This window comes from Gavialis gangeticus, unplaced genomic scaffold, assembly GCF_001723915.1.
Source record: "Gavialis gangeticus isolate Ggan-Ray unplaced genomic scaffold, GavGan_comp1, whole genome shotgun sequence".
Classification (NCBI taxonomy): Eukaryota; Metazoa; Chordata; order Crocodylia; family Gavialidae; genus Gavialis; species Gavialis gangeticus.
The window spans coordinates 12520514-12529925 of NW_017728993.1; the positions used below are offsets into that span (position 1 = coordinate 12520514).

General features: G+C 48.6%; 1 protein-coding gene across 1 annotated transcript in view; it reads left to right on the forward strand.

Moving 5' to 3' along the window:
• Nucleotides 1–9412, forward strand: part of DAB1 (DAB1, reelin adaptor protein) — a 340711-nt gene that overhangs the window by 17000 nt on the left and 314299 nt on the right. The window lies entirely within an intron of this gene.

Sequence of the window (9412 nt, forward strand, 5' to 3'; positions counted from 1 at the left end):
GACGCAGGGTTGCCACAAACCTTCAATTTGTAAAAAACGGAATATCTGCGAAGCGCAATAAAAGGAGGTATGCCTGTATGTGAAAACTTTGCCTGGGATTCACTGAAAGAAAAATTACAAAGGTGTTCCAATGCCAGTTTATTTTAATCCTGAAACTACTCTTTATAATCTTGTGTTTGCTTAAAGTGGATTTATAGATTTGTTCATTAAAAGGCCAGGAGGGCCTTTGTGATCGTGAATTCTGAACTCCTGTATATAACACATATCTCTTAGAAAAAAAAATCCGTCCAGTATTCATTTAAAATTCAGCAAAGGTAGAGGAGCCTCTTGAAATAATCCCAGTGCTTATACTCACTGTTAAAGATTTGCGCTGTATTTCTACTCTTCATTTGTCTAGCTTCAACTTCAAGCAGTTGGAACTTGTTACACCTTTGTTTGCTATACAGAATTGCCTGTTATGAACATTTTGTTCCCTGTGTAGGTGCTTGTAGACCAGGGGTGGGCAAAATGACTAAAACAGCTGGCGCCGGACTCCATTTCCCAGCAGCCCCTGCCTGCATGGCTGGGGCTGGTTTCCATGGTGACCCCAGCTGTAGCTGCACTGTGAAAGCTCAAGGTTGGGGTTGCCATGGAGATCAGCCCCAGCTGTGCTGTCAAGGTGCGTGGCAGAGCAGAGCAGGGGGCTGCTTTAAAGCCACTGGGATCTTGCGATGGGTGCAGCTGGCTCCGGAGCCAGGGGATAGCCCTGATCCGGGCAGGAGCGCACAGACAGGGGATTGTAGCTCTGCCCCTGCTCCATACCAGGCTGCTACCGCTGCAAGGAGCTGGGGCAGAGCCACGATCCCCTTTCTGCGCGCCCCTGCCCAGAGCATGCATGCTACAGATCATGGCTATCCCCTGGCTCTGGAGCAAGCTTCCTGCATGGCAAGATCCCAGCAGCTCCAAAGCAGTCCCCTGCTCTGTCATGCACCCTGCCAGCACGGCTGGGGCTGGTCTCCATGGCAACTGGATCTGGCCCGCGGGCTGGACTTCTCCATCCCTGTTGTAGGCTGCAGTCAAATGAACTGTTAACCTTCTCTGGGAAATGCTAAACAGATTGAGCTCTGTGAATCCTTAAGCACAACACATTTTCCATACCTATAATCATTTTATAGTTCTTCTCTGAGTCCCCTCCAACTTATCAGTTCCTTTCCAAACTGTAGGAACCAGAATTGGATGGATTAATCCAAAAGTTGTTTCAGTGGAGCCTAACACAGAGGTAACGTCTCCTCCCTCTAGCTGCAAGAGACTTTCCCTGACTAAATCTCTTAGGATAGTATTATCTTTATAGACACACTAATAACATATAGGGTTCATGATATGGATAATCAGTACCTGACTTTTCAGAGTCACTCATCCCAGGATAGTGCCCCAACCTGTAAAACTGCCTTACATTTTTTGTTTTTAACTGTATAACTTCACATTTTGGCTGTTTAAACTACATATTGTTTGCTTGTGCCTAGCTAGCGGACAACCAGTTTGTAGACCAGTTCGTCATCAGAGATCTGTCCATTCATTGTTTTCCATGTTCCCAATATTTGTATCACCTGCAACGTTTATCGGTGATAATTTTGTTTTCCTCTATGTCAGACATGTTCAACCTCCACCCCGAAGGCAAATGTGGCCCTTGGACCATGGCATCTGGCCTGCAGGGCTTTGCAGGAGTTTGGAAATTTGGCATTGGGGGATTGATGGCAATTAATATGGCCACCTTTCCCCACTGCCAAATTCCCAAACCCCAAGCCCTACACGGTGGGTTGAGGCTGGGCCGTGCTTCCTCCCGCCCTCCACCATGGATCTGGGCTGGGCTGGGCCATGCTTTCTCTCTCTGAAGCTGGTTCCAGGCCAGGCCACACCCCCTTCCCCCATGGCTGCATGAGGACCAGGCCACACTCCCTCCCCACTTCAGGGTTGGATTGGGACTGTGTCAGGCCCCTTTCCCTCTCCATGGGGCTGGATTGTGGCCAGTCTGCTCATTCCCCCTCCCCCCATTTTGCCCAGGCAGATGGGGTCCCACCATGACTGCTCTGGGTTCCAGATCAGGACCACCAGCTGGATCTGGCCTGTGGATGTACTGGCCCCTGCCCATCTGGCCCATTGGCCAGAAAGCTTGAGCATCACTGCTCTAAGTCACTGATAAAAAAGATAAATGAAATAAGGCAAACTGATCCTTGTGGATCCTTACTGAACAGCTGCTTCATGAGTTCCCATTTAAAATTAAATGTTTGAGACTGTCAAAGTCAGGTTTTTACCAGGCTGTAGCAAAAAGATGCATAAAAACATTTTGTTGCTATGCATGTTTTTAATTTTTGAGGATTAGACATACTGATTTGTGTTCTGTAGTTGGTGTATTTTCATTAAGAGTAGGTGAAAAATAAGTATACTCAGTTTGCTGTAAGGCATCGCCCAGCTTCTTGGTAAATCAAAACAAATAGGCCAAGCACGGGATTATTATTATTATTCTATTATGGCAGTGCCTCAAGGCTTCATGTGAGATTAGTGTCCCACTTGACTCAGCAGTGTAAAAACAAAAAACTGAACGTGTCATGGAATCTTACTGTGGTATGGATGGCGATGACTTACAAGTATTTCCATTTGCCTTTTGGGATTTGCCCTTTATGTGTGTGGGAGTGGGGAAATGTATAATCCATGGGCATGATTCTTCACTGCCTTGCATTTTGTGTTGTCTTCAGTTTGTGCAAAGCGGCTATAAAATGATGCTAATGCATAATAAATGCCAGATTACAATCACTTGACAGGAGTTAATGAACATGCATGATTCAAAGAAGACTGTTTTATATATACATCATTTCTTAATCCAGTTAAATTTAGGATTGATAAAAAGAACTAGATTAACCACAACAAAGACGGACATCTGCTAGTCCAGAGAACAGGTGTAGGGCAGACAGAGGTATTGTGAGTTCATCAGATAACGTGCTCTATGCCAGCATTTCCCAGCCAGTGTGTTGTTGGACATGTCCAGGTGTGCTGTGGAAACTTTGGGGAGGCATGGCTCCCGGCAGGGCGTGGCTACAACCAGTGCTGCCACAGTCGTCTCATGCCATCATCACACTGCAGTCAGCCCCGCAACAATACCCCCACCCCATTCTACGTTTGGCTGCACCCCCCTGCCTTTTCCACGTCCAGCCACTTGCCACCCCCCCGTCTCCCTTGCTCCACTTCTGGCTGCTTGCCACCCCTCCCACCTCTGAACCTGCATTCAGCCAATGTGCCACGGGATGAAAAAAACTTGGGAAATGCTGCTCTACACGTTGCCAGTTACTTTGTGTCAGCTCTGGTCTCAGCCCCAGGTTGGTGTCAGGGTCAGAGCTGGAACTGCAGCTGCAGGAGCTCCCCTGTTACTGCACAATCTTTTCCACAGTCCCTCTGCTGCTGTGGACTAGAGCTGTTTCTGCCACTGCTGCCTGGCTGGGCTAGGGGTGGCTCGTGGCAGGAGAGGAAGCACATTGTAGGTGGGTTGGGGCTGAGGCTGCTGCGCAGCTGGAATGGTGCATGGCGCTTGGGGCCCAGGGCTGGAATGTGCAGCTGTAGGGCCCCAGCAGGGAGCAGGATGGAGCCATGGGTGGCTTGTCCAGGAGATGGAGGGGGGTGTGTGTCTGACTTCCCAATCCTGCAGCCATTCCTAGGGGGAGGGCACATGCTCTCCAGATCTGTGCTTGGGGCAGGGGTGGGTGTAGGCTTCCTGCTGTGGGCTCAGGCTCCCTGCCCTGCTGCCTTTTCTCTGGTGCCTTTGCATACCAGAAAGTGGGACCTGGCACAGCAGGGCAGAGTGGGGCTGGGCAGGGAAGCTCCTTGACTCTGTAAGCCCCACACCACCCTGGCAAAGCACCCCCTCCCCTCCCAGCAACAGCAGGGGTGGTGGCATAGAGTTGTGCCCCTCTCTGCTTCCAGGTGGGTTGGGGACACCTCACTATGGTGGCGCAGGGCTCCCGGCAGCAGTGGGGAGCTTCCCTGCCCAGCTGGGTCCTGTCTGCTGGGCTGCAGAAGCCACAGGGGAAAGGCAAGGTGGGGAGCCTGAGCCCACAGTGGGGAGCCTGTACCCACTACTCCCCCAATGGGCCCTTCTCTGGCCATGCCGCTTATGGGAGAAAGGGAGCTTGGCTCCGTGCTCTGTTCTGCCACAGCAGCCGCCACCTCCCATGGGTGGCAGCCAGGGCTTGGGTGCTACTATGGGATGCAGGAGGCTGCAGACCCGGGTCCCTGGCCCCGTAGCCCTGGTAGCTGGAGGCCTCTTCTGGCAGGGCTGGGAGGGTTGGGGGCATTGTGGGTGGGGAGTGAGGGGTACCGGCAGGGCTGGGGGGCTTTGGGTAGCGAGTGAGGGGCACCAGCAGGTCTGGGAGCTCATAGCTTAGGAGTGTGGGGCCTGGACCTGCATTCTAGTGAGTGAAGGGGGGAGGGAGAGCTCTGATTTTCAATGATAAACCCAAATTCAAATACCAAAAATGTATAGGTACTTGGAATTGATTTTATTTCAGTGATTGAGGCACTGGTAGTCTTCCAAATTGCTTTAAAATTGTAAATATATCTATAAAACCTTGTGTTCAATTGATACCTATATGTATAGTAGTGTTCCATTTTAATTGCAAATTTTTGGGTTTTTTAGCAGAGAATTTGTGATTTTTTTAAATCATAGAATTTGTGATTTGTTTTAAAATTGGAGAATTTGCAATTTTTAAATGGAGAAAACCAGGTTCCCTGCTGAACAGTACTGAGCTGTTGGGTCACCATAGCTTGAAACGCTGTTGACTGCTGGGGCCCAGCCCAGTGAACGATATGGGAAATCCATGAGCCTTTTGGCTTTGGACTGTTATGCATAGTTTGTACCATATATAAGTAGGTACAAAAGCACTGCCTAAAACAGTGAAGTACTATGGGTCTCTGGCGCACAGGGGCCAATGCTTGCGTTTGCGCTCCCACCCATACTTAATCGCATCGTATGTTAAAAACTCTGAAGGGCCCAGCTGATGCCCCCCCACAGATTGGCACCTGAGGGCCATGCCCCTCCCCCCACAACCCCGCCGTCAGTCCACTACTGGCATAAAAGCATATTTATGGAGTACCTGTAATAAAACTTTTTGCAGTTTCAAAAAAATGTAAAATGCATCAATTCTGGCTGACCTAAGTCTATGGGTACTCCATGCAAATTAGTATAGGTATGTTAATTTCAAGGTCAAATTTTCCCTTTTCTCAAATTTTCCCCTTATTTTCATGTGCTTAGGGAGAGCGGGGTCTGACAGTAAGGGAGAAGGGAAAGGAACTGAATTAGTGGGGGCTGATGGCAAGGGGGGCTACTGGAGCCCCTTTATTTTCCTTTTTATTCTGCATTTCTAGGAGAGGAATGAGAAACTTCTATTGTTTTAAATTATGTGTATTTATCTGTTGAATGTTATATAATTATCATATGGATTTAACACACTCATTACATTAAAAAAGCCTGATATACTTCAGGAGTGTTAAATCACTTCAAATTGTATATGGCAGTGTAACATTACTGAAATATTTAAAAATATTGAAAGAGTCTAGATTTAAAAATGTAAGCGATTTCATGCCTTTCCTGTGAAAAGTAATTTTCTTCAGGTTTTGGAAGGGTTTAATCTCCCAAATTAGGGGAAGGAAGTTTATTAAATAATTTTGGATTCTTTAGCACAGCATACTCAGAGCTCTGCCAGTTAGAGCAGTGGTTTTCAACCTTTTTGGATCAGTGTACCCCCGGCGGCTGGACGTGGAGTGGAAGGATGGGTGCGTGGCTGGAGGCATAGCGGGGGGGAAGGCAGGGGGGGAGGAGGGTGGCATGTGATTGTATGTGGACCAGCAGCAGCTGCCGCATGCAAACTTCCCCCGCCCCCCACATCTGGCCAGGCGGGTAGTGCCTGTGTAGCAGCACGGGATGGTGAGTGGCAGTGCTCCATCCCCTCCCACCAGCATGAACCCCTTAGGGCCTTTTCAAGTGCCCCTGGGAGTGTGTATACTCCCAGTTGACAACCACTGGGTTAGAGAAATCTTTCTGCTCTGTGCATCACTGACAAAGAAATGTTTTTCAGGAGCTAGAGGGAGGAGCAAATGGGTACATGGACTACTTTCACTGGCCAAGTAATAACAGGTAGCCCTCCTGTATAGTGGCAGCATGGGAAAGAAGACAACTAGTAAGCAGAGTAGTGTAATATAACAGTTCCTTTGTGAGTCTGCCTAGACTGCACAGCGTTAATAAGCAGGGCATATAAACCTAGGCAAAACTCCTCATTAACACTGCTCTGCTGCTTGCAGTATGTCAGCTAGCTATCAAGGATCTAGCTCTGGTATCTCTATGGAAGACTGTGTTGTGCAGTATAGATGTGCTTTCTGAAGCACAAGCTGGCCATAATTTAGCCAAGAAATAGGTGATATTATTGCTGTCTGGCTGCAGTTTTATTGCTGTCTGGCTGCAGCATATCCCAACCAAAAATTGTTTGTACCAAGGACCTGCAGCAGCATGATGGCTATCCTGCTAGGCATACCTGGTTAGGATTGCAGTGAGGAGTTACTCAGTGGAGAAAGCCTAGCATAGGAAACAATCAGATCCTCCGCTGGAGATCTGTGAAGTGAAGAGCCATTATTCCATGTGGTTCTTTGCACTCTGCGTGCTTCGCTAGCAAAGATGCTGGTCCCTTCTTTGCTCATCTCTGGTCTCTGCCACAGACTTCCTGTGCACCCTTGGGTAAGACACATCTCTCTCTGTCTCACTCTCTGTGTCTCTTTCCTTGTTCACCTCCTCCCCCTTAGTTTTTTATGTTTAACATAGCAAAATAGCACTTCCTTTGCTGCCTGTTGTGACTTGAGATCTTCAGGGCAGGAAACGTGATTCTTGTCATAATTGAATTCCAATCCTGGATAGGGTCTATAGGCATGATTGAATTCAAATTATGAGTGGCATGAAAACTAATTTAGTTACACTGATATTTTATCCTCGGAATAGGTATCTATATGTTGTAGTACTTGTAAAGTTTCGGACATATCTACCTTTTTTAAAAGCTAACAGTTCTGTTACCTGTAGACAAGGCATTTGTGTTTATTTGATATCCTTGTGTTTAATCATACTGAGACTAAAACCTTGTGATGGGCAAAAGCTGCAAAGTGTGCTTCTAAGTCTCAAGGCAAACATTTCCAGAGTTTGGGGACACTCTAAGGCAGGATTTTGACTGGGCCTCATCATTAAAACTTAATGTAACCAGTAATCAATTCCATCTGAAAACCAGATTATGGGAGCTTTATTCCAGTTGAGTTGCATGTTACTGTATATGTTGTTCCATTAAAGAAAATTGGATCACTGATGCAGCAAAATACTACTTGTCCTCAGTAAGGATGGTATAATATTTTTTTCACCTCCTTTTGGATAAATTGAAGCTTGTTTAAAAATATTACTTAGGCATAGAGCGTCTTAAATGTATTCCAAAACATACTTTGTTAAAAGTACCATTGTTGTACGGGTATAGTTAGTATTATATTTTGATCGCCTCTGCAACTTGCTTGAATTCCATCAACTTGAGGTCTGTCAGCCAAGGTGGGGAGGGAGAGTGGAGGCCCCCTCCCCACAGGCCCAGCCCTGGCCCCTCCAGACCCAAGCAAGCACAGCTTGGGGGGGGGGGGGGGCCCCCCCCCCCCGGGCCCCCCCCCGGCCCCCCCCGGCCCAAACAAGCCAAGCTTGGGGGGGGGGGGGGGCCCCCCCCCCCCGGGCCCCCCCCCGGCCCCCCCCGGCCCAAACAAGCCAAGCTTGGGGGGGGGGGGGGGCCCCCCCCCCCCGGGCCCCCCCAACCCCAAAAAACCCAGGTTTGGGGGGGGGGGGGTCCGGTCCTGCATGGCAGGAGGCCTTCTGTCGTAACCCCAGCACTGTGCAGCTTGGCTGATGGGGGTTAGGTAGGAGCCAGGACTGAGGGCCATATGTGGCTGCCAGCCAAAATGGGCAGTGGGGGGGAGTGGGGGAGAGTGGAGGTCCCCACTCCAAGCCGGACCCAAGCAAGCCCACTGGGGGGGGCACAGTGGACTTCCTCTGCTCCCCCCACACTGCTTCCTGGCTTCTCTGACAGCTCTGTGTGGTTCTCAGCCCTGGCCCCTGCCTGCCCCTGTCAGCAAGCTAGTCGGGGAGGCCCTGGCCCCAACATAGCTGTGGGGCAGCCCCCCAATGCGACTGACAGCTGGCTGCTGGCAGGGGGATGAGGCTGGGGCAGAGCCCATGATGGAAGGTGTGCAGAAAGGCCCCCTGCCTGCTGGCCTCAGCCAGTTCGGGGGGGGTGTGCATGTGTGTGTCCCACTGAAGAATGAACATGTGCTCTGTTTGCTCCTGATCCAATCTACGCAGCTTAGAGAAATCCACATAGGTTTGATTGATTTTGCCTTGGGCTTTTCTGCACCTAGCCTTACTTAATGAGGTAGCGTCGCTAGTGCATCTCTTACCCCGGGAGGTGTTACAGACTGTTCTAACAGGGTCAGAGCCATCCTGTCTTCCTTTACTGCTAGGTGACAGCAGGTCCTTTTGTACAATGGAAGTCCAGCGGGAAGAGGCTTGAGAGTGGCAGAGCTACTGAGATAAGCAAATGGGAATGACTAGAGCAAGAAGCGGGGATCTGAGCTCATTAGCACACCAGCTGGTCAGGCACACATGGTGAATTAGGGGCTGTGGAAAATGGACTGACTCCTCAGAGCAATAGGAAACAGATAAGAAATGCTGAACCTGAGTCACGACTTGTGGTTTATTCCTTGGGCAGTATGCGCTGGTCCTAGCTGGGGACACAATGTAAGGTCACCGCACGTTCCTTCGCTTGAATTCTCTCTTCCCATGCAGGTAGTGCTGTCCCATTGCAATCTCCCATGGAAACTCCTGGGCTTAGCTAGCAAGTGTTTGCAAAGTATCATGAACAGAAAATTGCTTCGAGTGATAAGGACTATAATATTCTTTAAAAGATACACTGGTAGCACCTCACGATAGAGGACTCTCATTTACACAAAACAGTGAAGTAAGATGCCGTTCAATACGAGTATATCAGCATCTGGCCCCATTAGTTCTGTTTTTCTGTATATGATCAGGACAGTACAGATGGCACTCAGCGATTAAAGCTCACAGTTTCAAATCTGTTTATAATCTCAGTTAAATAATACAAAGTTTATTTTCCAATGATGAAACTTAAGTTGACACCAAAATGATTAGTTTTCATGTATTTGACTTTTCTGTATACTCTCCTGGCAACATTATCCTTCTAGAAATAAAGAAAGCTTTTTAGGTTTCTTTGGCGATGAAACGCAATACCATTTCCCCCCCCCCCCCCCCCCCTTTTTACTCAAAAAAATTATAATTTTTTTTTTTTTTTTTGTTTTTTGTGTC